The sequence below is a fragment of the Macrobrachium rosenbergii genome, chromosome 44 (genome assembly GCF_040412425.1).
Source record: "Macrobrachium rosenbergii isolate ZJJX-2024 chromosome 44, ASM4041242v1, whole genome shotgun sequence".
NCBI classification, from domain to species: Eukaryota; Metazoa; Arthropoda; class Malacostraca; order Decapoda; family Palaemonidae; genus Macrobrachium; species Macrobrachium rosenbergii.
In genome coordinates this window covers 37,485,570-37,508,069 of record NC_089784.1, presented here as the reverse complement: position 1 = coordinate 37,508,069, position 22,500 = coordinate 37,485,570, and the positions used below count along the sequence as shown (strand labels likewise).

The window sequence follows — 22,500 nt, the reverse complement described above, 5'->3', positions numbered from 1 at the left end:
AGAGAGAGAGAGAGAGAGAGAGAGAGAGAGAGAGAGAGAGATATAAAGAGCGTGGAGCTTCCAGTTCTCACTAAGTCACATACCCTCTTGTCGTGGGTTGACACTGGAATCCACGTATGGAAATGTGGGCTGAAGAAGACAATCGAACCACAGTTTGAGAATTTCAGCCCAGTGCTTTAATACGAAGCTACAGAAATATTATATTATATATCTATATATATTAAAATGGATGTATGTATGTCTATGTGTGTTTGTGAATGTATGTTCCAGCATAACTCTGAAAGGCATTGAGCATTTTCAATCAAACTTGGTATACGCATGACTTACTATCTGGGAAAGAATACTGTGGGTGTTAGACACCACTGCTACTCACGGGTCAGTGAAGTGAACTAAGCATTTATCTAATCACTGCCAAATGTTGTTCGAAGGATATAGCTTCTCATGGGCCAGGAATATCGTCTAAGCGATTCACTAATCATTTCTGTTACCAAAGCATTTATTTAATCATTGCCAAATGTTGTTCGAAGGGCATGCACACTCTTCGTAAAATCTCTGTTTCCCAGGATCCCTTATATATATATATTGTTATGGATTACGATGAGGAGACTGTATACTTAATTTTGAATTATTAATCTTGGCCTTACAAAACTTCTCTCGTAAGCCCATAGACTAATCAAATATTCAAGATCAAGCAATAAATGGTAGGTCGCCAAGTGAAAATGATTTCTTAAGAGTAATTTATTATTTACAGTCACAACATGGAAGAAATTACCAAGGAAAATTGGGACACTTTCACTGAATTAATCAATTAACTTGGAATTTACTCAACAGCAATGACAGAGTGAAATAGATAACGCGTCACATAGATGAATATTGGCCACATACAAGTGGACCTGTAAGCCAATTAGGCAATAATTCTATCAGCCCCGGTAGGGCGGAAATCTTCAGTCAATCAGGAACACAGAAACACAGCTAGGCTGGTAACGGCATCTATAACACTCCTGGAATAAGACGGTTCCAGGAAAGACTGATAATGAGATGATACACTCTCTGTGATTGAATAAATGCAAGAATTGGAGGGAGATCCTGTACTCTACTCACTTGCTAGCAAGGGGTGAGAATTATGTTATACAGTGTCAAGGAATTTACACATAAGGGTAATAGATTCACTGTTGAAATTGAAAAAGACAAGGATACACTGAGACGATGAAATGTGCGAGAGAGAGAATAACGAGTCAAAGAAAAAGATACTGGCCAATCAATTTTCCCTTTCGGGGCACTTACCATCGTTGCTCCCTGGTTTTGTTTTCTCATATAACCTTATGTCGATGCAATCCAATTTATCGACAATGTCCGGGAAGTGGTACTTCTATCCAGTGTGAGAAAGTGTGAGTTCCAAAGTCACCCCAGTCCTGGGGATGTACAGGCAAAGATTACCTGTGAGAAGCGACTCCTGGACTGGTCTGGGTTGAACTGACCTTTTGATGGCGGTGACCCCTGTGTTTTGAGGTCTCGATTGTTGTTGGAGGCATTGCTTCAGGCTACGGATGCAGCCTGTACCTGGAAGTAGGAAGAGAGGCTTGGCCAGCAAAAAGATTGAAACTCAGTGGGTGGTAGATTGAATTTTGAGATTAAGACAGGGAACAGCTCTGTACCCCAGCACTTGTTCCCTCTTGGGACACATAAAACCCCTTCCTGGGAAAAGGTGAGACACGTACTGGTCAAAACTCTCCTATAACTCCTAGGTCTCTGGGTGTCCCTCTCTCTCTTACTGCTTGGTATTTTTGCTATAAGGGCTTAAGAATTGGTGATCTAGAGGCGATATTCATCAATAAATATATATATATATATATATATATATATATATATATATATATATATATATATATATATATATATATATATATATATATATATATATATATATATATATATATATATATATATATATATATATACATATACATATATATACACACACATATGTATATAATTATATATACACATTCAACATGAATAATTAGGATGCCAACATAAAAGAAATTACGTACAGCGAATTTATTTCGAAAATTTAATTCCTTATTTTTATAATGATTAAAGCTATAAATATTATAAAGATGAGAGAGAGAGAGAGAGAGAGAGAGAGAGAGAGAGAGAGAGAGAGAGAGAGAGAGAGAGCATTGCGCCTCTTAGCTTTTGGCCTTACCTGACAAAATCAAACTTTGTTCGGAAGCAATACGAGTTTTATTAGAGGTCGCTGTCAGCAATAAGCAGCTTTAAGCAGTGGTTGGTATAGATCAGTATCTCAATTCTCGTCTTTAAATGGGCCATTGTATTTCTATTATAGTATTTTCTCTCCTCATTCTTAGAAAATAATTTTGGAAATAACCTTAGATCTTATTTTTATTTTAAACTAAGAATTGTAGTCAAACTGAAATTTGTAATAAATCCTCTCGTGTGAAGGGTTTGCTTGTGCTTTCAAGTATTCACCTTTTGATTGCATTTTTCTGTGCATCGCCTTCACCATTTTTAAAAATTTATTCTGTTGTGCAGCATCTCCTTCAAATCTTCTCTTTCCCCTCTTTCTTATTTTGTTTGTTCCAGTTTTTCTCTAGCCCTTTTCACAAACCATATCCTAGAGAAAATGACTAACAGGAATGTAGGTCAGGCTAGGATTTTGTAATGCCTCGGTTCTCAGGTAGGCAGGAACCTTTTCTCTTTGGAGTCGCATACCACGACCTGGCAACTGAAGCGTTTTTTATTTTCTTTTTGCACTTTTTTCTTATCTCTTATTATTTTGTTTCAAGACTGTAGTTTTTGCTGTTGTTCTGAACATTTCGTTCTACTGTTGTATGCTTTCTGTTCTTTGATGATTTTTGTGCCACCATGGTAATTTTACTTATGTTTTATTTCTATTATATCACTGATAATTTCAACATTCCTTTGTCACATTTAAGATAAATATTGTTTTCCTGTTGTACGATGCATATGAATAATTGATTGTTTTCATGTTGGTTAAATTTGTTGCGAATTACTTCAGAGCGGATGTTTTCATTATTATCTGTAAATATTTAAGTATTTAGTAAAATGTTCTTTCTTTTGAGAAGTGGTTGTTTCGGAAACAGTTTTTTTATGTCATTTTTGAGGCATTCATAATTGACTTGAGGTCGCTTTAGAAAAATTATCACTCATCCGTGTTTTTTCTCATCGCTATCTTTAAATGTTTAGTAAAATCTTCTTTCTTTTGAGAAGTGGTTGTTTCGGAAACAGTTTTTTTTTTTTTTTTTTATTTCTGAGGCATTCGTAATTGACTTGAGGTCGCTTTAGAAAATTATCACTCATCCGTTTTTTTTTCTCATCGCAGGAATCATCCTCATTTGTATCTATGATTATTATATGCAACCAATGATCTTCTTTCTAACTGTTTTCAGCAACATTTCAAAAATTTTTCGCCTTAGCATTAATCCTTATGTGTGTTATGTACACTTTCACATTTTTCTCCAGATTTATATTTGCTATATCTCTTAAAATCATTTCTATTTGCCTTTTTATTTCCTACCCTTGTACTTTTCCCTTCATCTGCTCACAAAGTCGAGATTAGAGTGAATGGTCATAGAAAAGGTAATCAGCGGCTAATTAAGCCCTTAATCTGCGGGCGTTGGAATGACAAACGCCGTAAATCGTGATCCTCCTTTTACCGGCTTTTTTTTTCTCGCTCATTGTTTACAGCCTTAGTGAGTCCAGTATCGCGTATCGTTTTCCATTATACATTTTCCCCTCGTTTCGCTCTTATAGCTTTCCATATCCTTTTTAGTTTTTGTTATCTGAAACAGACATTTTCTGTTTTCTGTCACGTTTTGGACATATATTCTCATGTGCTTTTAGGTGTTCGTGTGACTGCATGACGTTCGGGTTTGTTTTTATTTATCCTCTATAAATCTTTTATAGATTTTGTTGATTTTCAATACTGATTCAATCAGCCAAGAATGGATAATGCAATGTCTGTTAAACTCCTTTTGCTGAGTGAGGAAAATTTCTTTTAGACATAATTGCTTATGTCAGCAAGTTCAATTTATGTCAGCAAAAGTAAGGGAGAGATAAATTTCCTTCAGATCATGATACACACACACACGCACAAACACACACACACACACACACACACACACACACACACACACACACACACACACATATATATATATATATATATATATATATATATGTGTGTGTGTGTGTGTGTGTGTGTGTGTGTGTGTCTGACTTAATAGCAGGCAGAATGGAAGCAAAGAACAGAATATCCTGCACCTGGGATGTGTCGACACAAAGGCTCTAGCAAGGTCAAGAATAAAAGGGAAAAAATGGAGAGATGGCTTTCTTAAAAATCACACACACACACACACACATACTTATATGCACAAAAACAAACGTACATACATAAACACACACACATATATGTGTGTGTACGTATATATGTGTGCGTGTGATTTTTAAGAAATCCATCTCTCCTTTTTTATTTCCATTTATTCTTGACCTTGCTAGAGCCTTTGTGTCGACACGAGCTCAGGTTCAGGATATTCTGTTCTTTGTGAAGACTCTTGCTTTCATTCTGTTTGCTATGAAGTCATATATATATATATATATATATATATATATATATATATATATATATATATATATATATATATATATATATATATATATATATACATATACATACATACATACATACATACATACATACATACATACATACATACATACATACATATAGAGATATATATATATATACATTTATATATAATATATATATATATATATATATATATATATATATATATATATATATATATATATATATATATATATATATATATATATAAGAAATTTTTATCACACCGTGATTTATATACGATCATGAACTGAAAATGTCGTTTAATATCCAATTCATACTACTTCAGGAATATCCCCGATGAGGAATTATCACCGAAGGCAATTATAAGTGATAAATGGATCGGTACTGCCAGGTCTTGATCCCTCGACACAGCTACTTCCAACGACTCCAGTCGACGGTCTACCCACTGAGCCATCAAGAGAGGTATACGTTAATGCCGAATCTGCTGTACTTGTTTACCCGTCGAGAGCGGGGAAATTATACTTAACTTCGTTATTAACCCACCTCCGCCATGACAGCTCAAAGGTACTTTTGGAACATTGAGCTCTTATTGTGAAATTTTGATCACACTGTGATTTAAGTACAATCATAAAGCTACAAATGTCTTTTAATATCCAATTCATGCTACTGCGGGAATATCCCCGATGCGGAATTATCACCGAACGGTAATTATAAGTGTTAAATGGATTGGTGGGTATACCGTCGACTGGAGTTGTTGGAAGGTAACTGTTGAGGGATCGAGACCCGGCAGTACCTATCCATTTATCACTTATAAATTCCCATTCGGTGATAATTCCCCATCGAGGATATTCCCGAAGTAGCGTGAATTGGATATTAAACGACATTTATTTGTAGCTTCATGAATATATATATATATATATATATATATATATATATATATATATATATATATATATATATATATATATATATATATGTATGTATGTATGTATGTATGTATTATATTGTAGTATTTTTCCTCTTGTTCAGCAAATTTGTATCAGTCATAGAGGATTAGAAGAGAGCTCTTTTACACTGTATGAAAAAGGGGAAGCCCCTTCCACGCTCGGTAAAGAGAACTGATCGGAAACCAATGAGTACTTCAAATATGATGGAGAGCCCCTACAGGCATCATAGTATTAAACTAGACCTATAAGAAAGTATGTTAATATATGTCCGATCATATGGAGATATTTGGTAATCAGGAACACTAACGGGTCCATCTAACTCGGGTGGTGACTAGTCCCAGGCTAGTCAAAGGGAAACTCACTGTAAGTAGGCTAAAAATATAATAATCAATATTTCGTATTTGCAGTTAAGACTGGTGACTTGTTTGGCGAATTATAACCCCCATTCCTTTGTTACCACATTTTTTTCGATCTAGGGCGTTGACTTTGCAAAAAAAGGACTGAAATCACGGCAAAAAAGCGATGATATTTCAAAAGGGGGTAGTAAAGCCTAGCCACAAGCGGAAGATATGGAGGTCAGGGGATACAAAGGAAGGAGTAGGGCTGGGGCTTTACTCCGCAACCTGATAAATTGTGATGGAAGCGAATATAAAGCGAGTGCCATCATAATATGCATATTGAAGGGGCTTCGGTTTGGACGAACCACCGCTGATGATGTGGAAATTAAGCAAGAGCACCTGATTCCAGTACCACCCAACACTTCCCTAACTGTATTATGGTTCGGGACCTTCCCTGAAAAAAAGCGGGACGCCATATCTTAAAAACTATCCATAGAATCTTCTTGAAAATAATCTCAGTATGTTTACTCACGTCCGAAAATAATCTGAATATGTTTACCACGCCCAAAATACGGATGCAACTACCCTTGAACTATCCTAACCTAACCCAACCTAACCTAAACTAACTTAGAAGCATGGCAAAAAAAAAAAAAACCGAGGCGCCCACTCGTCTGGTCGAACATAATACAGTTGGGGAATATGCGACCCGGCCTAGGTTTTTGTTGAGCATTACTCAAACCTCCGCAACAACAGCAGCAACAATCGGAATGAGTTCGCCCTTATTATTCTCGACGACAAAGAAGAAGAAAAAAAAAAACCCAAAAAAACAAAAATGTTACCCACAAAGAAATGTTGCGTTTATATGATCGCTCGTTTCCGAGTGCATACATTTGCTATGTCATCAAATTGTATTGCTTGAAGAAGTGCCAGTGTCTATCTCTTCATGTATGGTTAGCGTTGTGCGTATTATAGCGGCATTCGCTTTGTGTATTGATTGAGAAAAGACTCCTACTTCTACTTTTCGCTTTCATCATAATTTATCAGGTTGAGGAGTAAAGCGTTACTTCCTACCCCTTCCTCTGTATTCCCTGACCTCCATATCTCTCTCTCTTGTGGCTGGGCTTTGCTACCTCTTTTGTGATTTCATCACTTTTTTAACCATGATATAAATATGTGTACATTTGTATATTTATATATATATATATATATATATATATATATATATATATATATATATATATATATATATATGTATGTATACGTATAAGCAGGTTTACCTTAAATTTACTTTCGTAGAATGGTGTCTCAAATGTCGGTATTGATTACATAGGTAGACATAAAATGTCACTGACTTCTAAAAGGGAGAAAGATATTTTTCCCGTAGTGGTTTCGGTAAAGCCTCAACTCATAAGACGCACGTTCAGTTCATACTAGAGAGCGGAAAATCAATTCCCTTATTCAGTTTTGTTTCAGCAGTCGTATATATCAAGTGGATATATATATATATATATATATATATATATATATATATATATATATATATATATATATATATATATATATATATATATTATATATATAATACATATATATATATATATATATATTATATATATATGTATATTATATATATGTATGTATATATTATATATATATATTATATATATGTATATATATATATATATATATATATATATATATATATATATATATATATATATATATATATATAGTTATCTTCTTACTCGCTTTAATATGTTATTCAGTTGTATTCCGTATAGGAAAATGAAAGATGTTTTGGTTAGAATATGCCCAATAGTTTCGTCCTCCAATGGACCTCTTCTTGGAGCGTTTGAGGAATATATGTATATATATATATATATATATATATATATAATATATATATATATATATATATATATATATATATATATATATATATATATATATATATATATATATATATATATATATATATATATATATATATATATATATATATATATATATATATATATATATATATATATATATATATATATATATATATATATATATATATATATATATATATATATATATATATATTCTTTTTCCTTATTCTGTCCGCATCCGAAATGTCTCTCCGCCATTCTCCCTGGATTCCAGAGCTCATCTCAACTCACGGTCATTCTGAATTCCAGAAATATGCTGAGTTTAAGAACTGGCTCTCTGTGACCTTGAGCCTCCAGTTTCCCCTTAGACCCGTCTGTAACCCACTAGCCCGCCCTTCCTCTACATACACTCCCCCCCCCTCCCCACCTCCCGTCCACCAAAACTGCCCTTTCCATCCCAGCCTTCCAATCATTTCGAAACACCGCGCCTGGAAAGTTTCCTGTGTCCCGGTTGTCATTTTGTTTCCACATGTATCTCCGGACTTCATTTCAATTTTTTTGAGTGAAACAGAGATAGACAGCAAGATAAAGAGAGCGGGACAGGGACAAAAAAAGGACATTTTTGACCGGGGTCGTGATGTTAATGCCTCATCGACGTGAAGTAAATATCGTCGTTTTACAGAGGCGGCTGAAAATTTAGGCTTTTTCCACAGCCACGGAAAGTAATATCTTTCTTTTTTCGATTTCATATCCGTTGGACGCGTGATATTACAAAGAAGCAAAAGTCCATTTTTACATCACATTGGAGCATTTATGAATTTTCGTATCTGATGGACCTAGCTCATTAGGAAAGATTTTTTTTTTACAAAGAATTATATATACGTTTCTTTTCGTCAAGTATAAATGCAATAGTCGTTTTGTATCTTCCATATTTAAAGGGAAAACCGTATGGCTCACACTGCAATGCTGTTACCCCGATGCATGGTCGTGAAAGTTCTCTCTCTCTCTCTCTCTCTCTCTCTCTCTCTCTCTCTCTCTCTCTCTCTCTCTCTCTCTCTCTCTCTCTCTCTCTCTCTCTCTCAGCTACCAATATAGGCTTTTATTGCATCATTCAGTAATCCATAAAAACAAGTTATCTCTGTGAATATAATTAGAATAGCATTTATCAAATTGCAGTCCCTTCCTGTTGTTCAGTACGAGTGAAAAAAAAATAAACTCGATAAATTCGGCTTTGACATTAACCACTGAAATTAGGTAATTTTTTTTTTCGTTAAAGGAAATGGATCTAAAAGATAACAAATATTAAAAATGATGAATACATACGACAAACACTATACTATCAGGAATACGAAATGAACCACAAACGTTCAGATAAATGTACAGGTGCACTGGTTCACTTGCAGGCATACCAGATTTGACAAATACATTAAATATGACAAATACATAGGTATACCCTATATGAATATCGAAAGAGTCAGATACTTTCAGGAGCATAAATACACAATTACTCACGCATGTATTCTCAGTTTATGGATGGAGTTCAGTCTTGAAAGGTATATCCATAAACATTCTCTCTCTCTCTCTCTCTCTCTCTCTCTCTCTCTCTCTCTCTCTCTCTCTCTCTCTCTCTCTCTCTCTCTCTCGGTGATGCTCAAGCAAGAATACTGGAAGAGTTAAAAGCACAAATAGTCGTTCCCACACTTTTTCACATTCATGATGAAATTCAGCAAAGATAGAGAAATAAATTCATGGACACACTCGGCCACTCACGCCCACTCTGGATGATAGTGAAGCAAGAAAGAAAAAGGAAAAATACGAAGAAAGAGAGAGAGAGAGAGAGAGAGAGAGAGAGAGAGAGAGAGAGAGAGAGAGAGAGAGAGATGGGGTTTTTAGTGGCAGAAATAAAAACTACATGCAATTAACTGAATTTATTATTATTATTATTATTATTATTATTATTATCTGAGGAAAATTTCAAAATACGATGAGAGAGAGAGAGATAAGGTTTTTAGTGAGAAATAGAAAAATACGTGCAATTAACTGTATTATTATTATTATTATTATTATTATTATTATTATTATTATTATTATTATTATTATTATCATCTGAGGAAAATTTCAATATCTTTATGGCCCAGAAAAGCAAAGAATGTTTTTCAGGTAAATGCAAATTTCAGGGGGGAAATGCACAGGAGAGCTTGCTTGAGGAATTTTACGACGATCATTTAAAAGACATATCTGAAACAATAAAGTGGAGCTGCAGGTGTGACAGGTAAAAAAAACCGTGAAAAAGAAAGTCACTGTTAATTATTTACAGGAAACCCTGAAGCTTTAAGTGGAGTTGAGAAAATGATGTGTTACTATGAAGCGCAAAGACCATAGGGATGGGCTTCCCTAATTCTGTTTCATTCAGCTGTCATTTTTTTACCACCTGGTGTACAGTACGTCATAACCAACATTGTTTACAATTCAGTCGGATAGTTGGTGTCATTCTATTCTAGTAGTAGCAAATCAACAACAGGAAGTGAAATATAGTTATACATACATATATATATATATATATATATATATATATATATATATATATATATATATATATATATATATATATATATATAATTATTCTGTTCCTAGTATTGCTTTCCATCGATACCTTGACGAAAATGGTAAATTGTCCTGATGGAAAGAGGTATCAACATGGATACTTATACAAGATGATATTTCTTAGTTGTAGGTCGAGCTTATTTGGATGAAGTGAGTGAGTGTATGTTTATATATATATATATATATATATATATATATATATATATATATATATATATATATATATATATATATATATATAATCAGTATATATATATACTAAGAAATATTTATATGTATATGTATATATATACAAACTTATATATACATTACATTTAGGACCATATATATATATATATATATATATATATATATATATATATATATATATATATATATATATATATATATATGTTATATATATATATACAAACTTATATATACATATGTATATATTTGTGTGTGCTTGTATGTATAATTATAGGTTGTTGGATTTTTACCAATCGCCTGTTGATGACCACATAACCATTGATCAGTCTTTGGGCTGCGCCATATCCTGATCATCCTGTCTTCCCTTCAGACACCAAGTTAAATATTCTGTTTAGATCGGCACGTTTATCAGTTTCATTAATATGTAAGGATTTTTGCTTTAACTCTTCATATAATTTCACCTTGCCTCTTGAGAAATACTGAGTGTTTTTTTCAGAAAATTATAGGATCAAAAATATTATTTAATTTATATTGATATTAAAAGTAATAATCCCCCATCATTGTGGAGTACATCGAGATATTTTATCTATGTGACTGAGAAGAATACAACTATATATATATATATATATATATATATATATATATATATATATATATATATATATATATATATATATATATATATATATTAATTATGTATACATATACATATATAGATGTATATTATATATATATATATGGAAATGTATACATGGGAATACATGGAATGGAAATGTATACATGGGAACGTGTTTCACAAAAATAAATTTCTAACTCACAACGGGAGTGAACCCCGGTACTTTGAGTGAGAGTCCAGGTCATTAGCAATTCGGACGCAAAGGTCATAAAAGAAGTTGGAACTTAAATAGTCCGTACTGAGGTTTTTCCGGGGCATCCTTCGTACACCGAACATACCAGCAAATTTTACCCAAGTTCTTGACCCATCATTGCTCTGATTGCTAACATTTCATTCGACTTAACTTTATCGTGAGATATGATGGAAATGAAGACATATATACGTTATATGTGTGTATATAAAGCTTGATTAAAACTCATTGTACTTATACATGCTTGTATAGTAAATAATGCACCTGGCAGTTAGATGTCTTTGGTTGTCACAACCATAGCCAAAGAGAGAATATGGGGTTGCCACCTTATTTAAAGAATAAAGGTTTATGTTATATATATATATATATATATATATATATATATATATATATATATATATATATATATATATATATATATATATATATATAATATATATATATAAATGCACACACACACACATATATATACACACATACATACGTATAGGTGTTTGTAAGTGTGTCTGCTAATAACACTTATGTAGGAAACACTTGTTTGTGAGCATTTGTTTGTACACGTACTTGGGGAACGCTCTCCTCCCCTCTGTCAGAAGGGGATGTGAAATCAGGTGTTAGGCAATGCTCATTTAGAATAAAAATGTCCGAATCCTGCACGGATGAGAGTCTTTGAAGGTGAAGAAGGAATCGCAAAGGCTTCAGAGAATAAGAGAAGGAGAGGGGACGAAGATGACAGCGGGGAGAAGGGGAAGGGAATATATATATATATATAAATTAAGTATACCTTAGTTTTACCAGACCACTGAGCTGATTAACAGCTCTCCTAGGGCTGGCCCGAAGGATTAGAATTATTTTACGTGGCTAGGAACCAGTTGGTTACTTACCAACGGGACCTACAGCTTATTGTGGAATCCGAACCACATTATAGCGAGAAATGAATTTCTATCACCAGAAATAAATTCCTCTAACTCTTCATCAGCCGGACGGGGATAAATATATATATACTGTATATATATATATATATATATATATATATATATATATATATATATATATATATATATATATATACGTCTATATATACATATATATATAAACATATTATATGCATGTATGTATGTGTGTATGTGTATACAAAGAGAGAGAGAGAGAGAGAGAGAGAGAGAGAGAGAGAGAGAGAGAGAGAGAGAGAGAGAGAGAGAGAGGGCAAATAAAATAGAGATAAGGCGAGGCGAAAGGAAAGAATTAGAGTGGATGCTAGACGGAAGGACTCGAGAGAGGGAGAGAGAAGGAGAATGGAAAATATATGGAGAAATAAAGAGGAGAATAAACGAGGGCCATAATCGTAGGTCAGGCAAGGGATGGATACCATTACCGCGGCGGAATAAATCTACAGATGATATGGAGGCTGTGGAAGCAAGCAACGATGATATCAAAGTTATGGAGAGGACCCAGGACGTCGTCGACGATATTTTTCCTTTTAAATTAGAGTCTCATGGGACTGGCATCTTAATGCCTCTATCAAGGGGAATGGGAAAGACTGGAGTTTGACCTTTAATAAATGGATCAATTTTTTCTTAAAATCCTGAGGCCGAAGGAACATACAACCCGATGCCTCTAGATAGCAAGGCGCGGTAGAAACAGGAAAAAGAGCGGAGCCTAATCATCACAGAATTGGTAGTCCGTCCCGCCTTTCAAAAGAAGACGGGTTGTGGGAGGTTGGAAACGCAAACGGAAAAGAGTTCCAAAGCTTGCTATGTGAGGAAGATATAGAAGCCCCAAATGCTTTATTAGTTGACAGCCTATGGAAGAAAGACTATTCAAAACGAGTGCTACTAGACTTCAAATGATTATGCTCCATTATTTCATTTCTTTAAAAGAGAAAAACTCACAAAAAAATTGCTGGTTGGTTTTCATTGTAATTCAAAACTATAATCAATTAATTTTAATTCTTCAGTTGTGTCAGTTTCTGTCTGTAGTCTTAAGGTTTTGGGAATATATTGTGCCCTCACGCAGTCATATTCAGACAGTAGTATGTACAAAAGTAATTGTGTTACTCTCAAAATGTGTATAAAATCGATAAAGAGAGAGAGAGAGAGAGAGAGAGAGAGAGAGAGAGAGAGAGAGAGAGAGAGAGAGAGAGAGAGAGCTAATATTAAGACGAAATGACAGTTACATACATTAAGAAAGGAAAAAATGTCCCAGCTATAGTACTCGAAGAAATTTCTATTATGTGGTTTATTAAACGACTTTGAGGGCAAGCTATGAGAATTAAAAGAGGTTCTGTGAACATAAAAAAATTAAGTAGTGCTATGAAATGTATGCCATAGACATAGAGAGAGAGAGAGAGAGGAATGAAAAAGTTCCGATAAGGGAACAGTAATGAAACACAGAATGGGGATATACTAGATCACAAAGAGACAAGAAAGATGAGGGAAAGAAAATTAAAGAAGGGTGAAAGCTAGATAACAATATATATATATATATATATATATATATATATATATATATATATATATATATATATATATATATATATACATACACACACACACACACGAGAGAAGAGCGAAGAGAAACAAAAGGAAAGGAAGAGCGACAAAAATAAAACAAGAGAGAGAGAGAGAGAAGTCTTATATAAATCTACAGCATATCTCTGAGATGAAAATTGAGAGTCTCCTTTTGTGCCGAGGAGCTGCAGAAGTAGAAACAACAGACAAGAGAAATATTGCTGATGTTTTGAATAGGAGAAGCTTCTAAGGTTCTGGCAGTTGCACAAGGGCCTCTCCTTCAGATATATGATACGCGGGACAAAAAGTCTTTTGAAATTTAGGTACAAGACCCTTCCGCTCATGCACATCTATTTTTCTTTGTTTTTTCATATTAAGCAGTTTCTTATGGAAGATGGTGGTTCAATAAAAAAAATAACGCAGTCACATTCATGCTTCAACTGGTGATTCATAGATGAACTCCTTGTGCGGAATACTTCCATAGAATTAACAACTTATTAAACCTACACTCATGGATTTTCAGGAACGCGTTGAACCTCCGCGCACCCAGTGCACTATTTACTCTTTTAATGTCAGCAACCTCGCACTTCCTGGATATAAAGCACATCCTTTTTTAATACCCAGCCCTCTCTACGTCGTCCTCGCTTCCTCACTCATATCACTTCTGAATTACAAACTCTTGTAAACAACATATTGTCATTCATTCTGTCCATATGACATCACCGTCTTAAAAGACATAATGATTCATACTTTCACCAACACTACCGTTGTTAATACCACTACAAATATCCACACTTCATACTCTTTCAAATCTTTTGATGCCACATTTACTAAGCAAACAGCTTTTCTGGACAGCTTCAGGTGTTTTTACTCATTCTCTTGCAACATTCACACTTTATTTCCGTAAAGGAGACCTGGCTCAACAGTTACTTCAGTCAACCCCACCTTCCCTTCCATAAGTACTCCATTTGTCTTCCCAAACCTTGCTGTCTTTCATACATCATGTCTCTCATCCCACCATTAGTGGTTATATTTACTCCCAGATACCTGTACAGATCAACAACCACAGTTCTTCCGCCATTCATATTAACATTCATTATTCCATCATGTGGTTTCTATTCACTATCACAACCTTACTCTGGTTCTCATTTTCACTCTTGCAAATACTTTCAAACTCTTTCGTTAGTTTGTGCAGTCTTTTCACTATCCCTAGTTATAACTGGATCTTCTGTAGACATCAGCCATCGCCCACTAGTTCACGAATAATTTTTTCCAAAACATTACACATTCATTCACTGTCGTTCCTCTGAATTCCCTTATCACTTCATCCATAATTCATATTCAATTATTACAAAGGTAATCGTACCCAAAAGAGAGGAAAAATCAAGAATAATCACCTGTTCGAATAAATCACGTAATCTGGTCACACACACACAAGCAAAGGAAGATTGTTAATCTTATGTCAATTCACACGTAGATAAGGCTGTGGTAACCATGTTAGTTTGGCCATGAGTCATATTTTTAAAGTTTCGTGTGAGTTTGAAACTATTAGTCTGAATTCATTAAAAATTTGCTCGTAGGCAACCATAATTAAGTCAAGCCGGGTCATGTAGTAAATTTAAGTGTTTTTCATGTCACTTGATCTTTTCATGTGAACCCTATATTATTTATATTTTTTCACTCCAAGCCGTTTCTTTTGACGGGGATAGCTTCCATGAAAAGACAAGGCAAAGAGCACTGCCACAGTTGCATTTTCAACTGGCGAATGGTGGATAGGCCCCATTGCTGAAAACTTACACAACATCAGCCACTCCATATACCTACACTGAATTCCTTAAACCCACTGCCATTCACCTCTATTAGTTCTTCCTAGGTCTTCTTACCCAGATTGCTTCCGACACTTCTTAGTTTCACTGAACTGTCTTCAAACACTGTTAGCTGTCCTTTCTTCAACACTAACCTTTGTACTACACCTTTTACGTATCTGCACATTTCTCATCTTTTCATTTATTATATGTCGCATATAATATAATCAGTTCGACTCCATAGTTTCAAGCTTGATGCCTTCTTCCACATTCGGCGTCCACAACTCGGTTATATATATATATATATATATATATATATATATATATATATATATATATATATATATATATATATACATACATATACACACACACATATATATATATATATATATATATATGTATATATATATATATATATATATATATATATATATATATATATATATATATATATATATATATATATATATATATATATATATATATATAGTTACTTGGGTCATTTGGCTGATGAGTTTAATTATTAATTACTGTGATTTATGTAGCCTTGCTTTGTCTAAGACCCACGTAATCCTATTAAGGCTAAAATTTACCAGAAAAGACAGATGATTAACTTAATTAGATTCGGTCCCCAGTTGAAACTAGGCTACTAAATATATTGATTTATTCTGAACACATGAATTAAATAAATAACATTACTCAAACAACTAGTTCATCGAAAAGAAAAAGAAATAAAACGTGAGCTGATATCTTACGGGAGCTAATAACAGCTCCAACTTCATCCCAGTTTGGACACAAGATATTTCAACGTAAGTTAGTGGATGACGCAACAGCTGAGAAAACTCTTGTGATGTGCATATAAGCAAATTCAAGCACTGGACTCGAGCACAGTGTTGCTAATCTTTCTCCAAACAAGATTCTGGCCAGGTTCTAAGGTGAGCGTGATTCTGGAAGAGACGTATCCAGATAACACTTCGAATTCAAGGACTTCTCACTTATCACTCATTTACTGCAAGGGATGTATCTTAGATCAAGGATATTACATTAACACCATGGAGGATGATTTATGCAATCTCACTTGGCAACAATAATTATACTTCCTATATTTGACTTCATAAATGGGATATGGTTTTGCTAGGGTTTCCTTAGTTAGTGACTTTGTTGAAACAGAGAGATAATACATTGTCGATCTTCAGACTTGCCGTGGAAGTAGATAATGCAGCGATCAATTGCATCAGAAGCCCTGGGTCCATTGAAAAGGCAATTTCCCCAGCTGTTCCACAAGAGGGGGAAAGGACAAAGGGAGGAGGCTGAGAAAGACACACGATGCTTGTGCTCTCACTCAAGGGTATCTCTGGATGATGAGCTGAGTCAAAATGCATGGGTGCTTGCTTGGAAGACTCTTCCCACTTAATGGCCTATGGGTAGCCTGAAAAATGACTAAAAACTCGCCAGTACGAAGGTCATAGAAAAGTGAACTTAAGGTACACACTAACTAAAGGTGGCCCTGGTAAAACCTACCCTGTTGAATAGGTCCCTAAACTAAACTTCAAATCCTTCGATGATGGTTGGTGTTTTTGAAAAACAGCCAGCTCTCTGGCTTGCCTCCCTAAACTGCTTTACAAAGAGAAAGCTTTGGTGCTTTCTTTTCTTTGTTTTTGTTTTTATTTCTACTAAATCAAGGAAGAGAGGTCGAACAGTATAAATATTTCTAGTATATATATATATATATATATATATATATATATATATATATATATATATATATATATATATATATATATATATATATATATATATATATATATATATATATATATATATATATATATATATATAGCGCCCATTTGTATTTTTAATTGTGATGTCTGCACGTAACATCTGGAATTATTTGAAAATTGCATGTCCCTGTGGCCAAACTGGATGGCATTTCCATATCCCATTTCTTCACTGTCCGCATCTCTCATCTCTTCAGTTTTCACAGTTTGCTTTTCTCGATTCCGAAATCATTCTTTTTGAATAAAACACATCTATTTATAAGTTCCGCCAACAACGTCTCTCTCTCCCGGTTCCTAAGTTTTCGTAGTTTAGTTAAATTTGCATATCATCTTTCCGCAATAATGTATTACAACTTACATTGTATGTAAACTGCATTAACAATTAGTACAGTCTTATTACTCTCTTATGTGCACGACAGGATTTACGGGATACGTCGGATTTTGTTATAAGCTGTTTTCTTAATGAGATTATTTGTTTCAAGCCTCGTGCAGCTTTCTTTGCAGCATCCTAAACTTGTCCCTCTGGTTTCTTTTGCGGTTTCATTCATACTGAAAATCAGCAGCCCATTTTCCTGCCATTTTTGTTAGTCGTCCCCTTACGTGTGCTGACTTCCAGCCTTCTCCTTCTTCATCTCCTTCGCCATTCTGTGGAGCTCCTCTTCACCGACTCCAGTCAAATTCGCATCATCTTCAAACATCAGCCATTCCACATTCCATTCACGGCTGTTTCTCATCTCACAAACATGTTCCTTATCAGTTTTTCCCCCAACATTATTATTACCTTGTCCCTACAGCTATTAAATAAATATCCTGAAGCACGTACATCTCATGTTAGCCTTACTTCGCGAAACTGCCACTACCCCGTCAATTTATTCTTTCAAACTCGCCCTTTTTTGTCTGCAAACTTTCAACCACCCGCAATAAACTATTGCTGACAAGATTTATCCTTTGCTCTCTCCGCATCATATTGCTATCCATTCAGTTATCTATTATCTTTCTAGGTCCATTTATTCCCCATACATTTTTTCTTAGATTTTCAAACCCAGTTGTGCGTGTGTTTACACTGTGCCTTAAATGGATAGATGGTGAACATTGCCTCTTTTACAGAGTGGAGGAGTGATAATGAAGATTCAAGCACATGTAATTTACTCGAACTTTTCCTGTTGTTTCAGAAATCTTCTGGATAAGAAAGGCAACTTGTCGAAGCCGTTCTCGTCAGAGGTAAGCTTTCAGTATCCTTTAGCTCACCAACCTGTTCACACACACTCTCACCCACACACTCTCACCCACACACGCACCGACAAGCTCACCCACTCATACTCTCCAATAGACAAATACTACATTCTCGCGTGTTCCAACGCTCCCAGACAACGTGATATCAGTAAAGGAAGGAAAGGGAATTGTGTGTGTTTGTCACTGCGTTCGCCCTGACATGCAGTCAATAATGGTCATACGTGACGTAGAGGTCCAGCTAATTATGTGTACAACTGTCCTGGTTGTAAGAAGAGACGACGGGGCTGAGAGGTTGTGTGAGTGTGTGTGTGTGTGTGTGTGTGTGTGTGTGTGTATGTGTGTGTTTGTGTGTGTGTGTGTGTGGGAGGGGTTGTGGGGGGCGTTTGGGGCGACAGCTGGGACGACAATTAACGACCATGGACTTGATGAGTGCATTGTCTTTGAAGGATATAATGATCTGAATGGATGTGAGAAGTCGATAGTAACTGTGATGAGGAAGGGAAATAAAATGTTTCGTCTTTCATTTTTTGTTGAGTGGCTCGATGTTGAACAGTGCCTCGTTTTCAGAGAGAAGTGATAAAGAAGATAGAAGCAAGGAAATGGGAATAAAAAACGGGAAAAGTATTAGGTATTTTTGAACAAAGATATGTCAGAATTGGAGTGGTTAGAGATTTTACGAACATTCCTTTTAACCCTCTTTTTTACACATTATGTTTTTGTCTCTCCCTTGTGAGAAAATGATTCCTTCTTTGCCTCTGCTGTTTCATACATTACCCTCTTTCTCTCTTTATATCTCTCCCTCAAATGAGACGAAAATTCGATTGAGACGAGTATTTCTTTTTAGGATCCACTGTATCATCCAAAAGCCACCCCAACCCCCACTCCCCGGCCCTCAACCCAAACCCCCCTCTTTCTCTCCCTCTCGCTCTCTCTCTCCTCTCTCACTTCAGGAAGTGAGTCCAAAGGGAGTTGTCAATATGCATTAGTCTAATTGACTGTGAATGTTTAGAAGCGACTCAGAAGGGCAAAGCGTCGCTATTCTTCTCGCTCAAAGTCGACCACATTAGCGAGTGTTTGAGCTCGCCTTGAGATGAATAGTTTTCTTCCGTATGCGTTTAGGAATAAAATTTAATATCATTTACTCACAAAAGGCAGTGTAAGCTTTTATCCCTGGGTGACGTAGTATGTGCTTGGAATGCGCTTGAATTATATTTATCAATAAAGATGAGTAGCCTGAAATATTATTATTGTTGTTATTACTATTACATAAATTGATTTTCACGTCCACTTATCGCATCTTTATGCACACATCGTCTTTTTACCGTTTCTTTATCATTAAATTGACCGTGTAAAGCGGACAAATAATATAAATGAATTGATGACCTCTTAACTTGAACCAGAATGTGTAAGCCCAATAATCTGCTAGTCTAATAACGATAATACTAGTAATGAAAACAGTTTCAACAAAAATATAACTGACAATAATACTAAAGTAATATTGTCTATTCGTAAAATTCACATAACCCGAATATTCTTTTGGGGCTCCTTGGATGTCATAAATAAATAAAGTTGCAAGATCCCTAATAAATAAGAGACGTATCCATTGAACTACTTGGGGCCTCATCCAAGGCAAAATGGAAATGAATGATCCCACCCTTCACAAATAATGGCCGCCAAGATAAGATTATCTGCGAAAAGATGGGGATTATTTTTCGGTACGGGAGAGCAACTTTTCCAGGAAGAGGAGAGGAAAGGCTGTATAAATTGAAGGAGAGGAAGAAGAAGAGAGAATAAAATGAATGAGGAAAGTCATAAATTAAAGCTCAGTTATGGGATTGCTTATGAGAAAACGATGGGGACTGAAAATATAAGCAGAGGAGCGAATAAGATTGAAGATTAAAATCACGCCATTAACTCCTGATATGTATATATAATTAAAAGTAATGTGACATAATGAATTACGGTTTTGAAGTGGTTGAAGGGATCATGACAATAAAGTCAGAATTTAACATAATATTGAAAAAAAAAATTTAATGAACTTAAGGCTTTGAGAAAATTTAGCTGTCATTCAAGAAGTCAGTAGATGAGTAATTATCTTGGAGTTACTGCTCTTCTATGCCTTCGCTCTCTTGGCATCGTTATTTCAGTAACTGTTGGCTCTGTGAACCGCATTATGACCCACTGCCGCTTTCACCTAATTCCTACAGTCTATTATAGGTTTCACTCACGCCCAGGGGACCTCCCACTGTGGCGTCCAGCATCCACTGCTGGTCACCCGTCCAAATACTAACCAGTAACATGAAATGAAAAGAGACTAATCTAGACCTATCTAGGACCTTTTATTATGTAATAGCAAAAGACTTGAGCTTTTCAGCACAGTCATCTTGTTAGCTTCACAAAGGCTTTTGAGGTTCATAAATTCAATTTCCTACAGCGGATGGCGGTAGCCATGTCACGGTTAGTGAATGATGATAAATAGAAAATTAAACACTTGCGCACTGAGTCTGTTCCCTTTGCGCTTACCAGTCGGGATACATAGATGGACTAACTGAGACTGCAAATGTCACGCGACTGTTCATGGAAGGTGTCGATGAATAAGCCGCTCTCGCTCGCGCTTTCTGTCCGTTCCATTTCTGAGTCCCAGCCTCGCCTCTCGCTTGTCTTTGTCAAAGGGGAAACTTTACGAGGGAAAAGTTTCGAAAGGTCTCAACGTGAGGTGAGTTACTGATGTTTTCCACAATGCTGCCGCAAACTTCGGTCATGAACATCGGACGTTGTGTATTCAGTGTTTTACGACAGGACCACAAATATCACGCGCTGCAGAAATACTTGGGAGCCGTTGCTTTTTACGTTAGTCACAAGTTGCGGTTTCCATGTTGCCTTCTGTTTCTCCCGGTCTGTAAACAACTGTAAAGCTTTTCTTTGATTTTTAAATTGTCTTTACGACTAGAATAATGGAAAAAATAAAACATTGTCCGTGGTTTTATTTGTTCATTATTTTAGTCGTAAAGACAATTTAAAAATTAAAGAAAAACTTTACAGTTATTATTAGGGTTACTACGAATAAATATATATATATATACGTATTATATACACAAAATATATATATATATATATATATATATATATATATATATATATATATATATATATATATATATATATATATATATATGTATATATGTATATATACATGCTTACATAAATACATATATACGTACATAAATACTGTAACACAGTGGTTTATATAATAAGAAATAAGGCTTGAAAACATTGAAAATTTTCAACGCACAGTCTTAGGTGTCTACAATGTGGTTGATTAGAACTCTTCAGAGCAGAAGAGGTAAAGAATCCCGTAATGCTTTTGCACAGCGGTTTCCAATTTTCTCCGGCGTTGTAATGGAGTCCTCTGAGAAGTATCCCTCTTAAAAATACCTGTCCCTTTGGCGGTGTTAATTACTGAATGAAAAGTGTTTCTCTCAGGTGGCTAACTCCGTCGCCTAGGAATTGGGCAGATGCAGTGAGAGATTGTGTTTAGCTGCGAAATCTTTGGAGAGCGGGAAGGCCGAGGGTGCTCCGCTAGAAAATGAATGGGAACACAGGAATTTGAGAGAGAGAGAGAGAGAGAGAGAGAGAGAGAGAGAGAGAGAGAGAGAGACAGAGACAGAGACAGAGACAGACAGAGAGAACCAGATTAGTGTGGCGGAATTAAGTTTGACT

The 22,500-nt window shown here is 35.1% G+C and overlaps 1 protein-coding gene across 3 annotated transcripts in view; it reads left to right on the top strand.

The window, feature by feature from the left end:
* Positions 1-22,500, top strand: part of LOC136829532 (uncharacterized) — an 821,233-nt gene that overhangs the window by 199,241 nt on the left and 599,492 nt on the right. For all 3 annotated transcript variants that reach the window (XM_067088366.1, XM_067088365.1, XM_067088364.1), the window contains exon 2: positions 18,720-18,768. The gene's annotated coding sequence lies outside the window, so the exon portion shown is untranslated. The remainder of the gene's footprint in view (positions 1-18,719; positions 18,769-22,500) is intronic.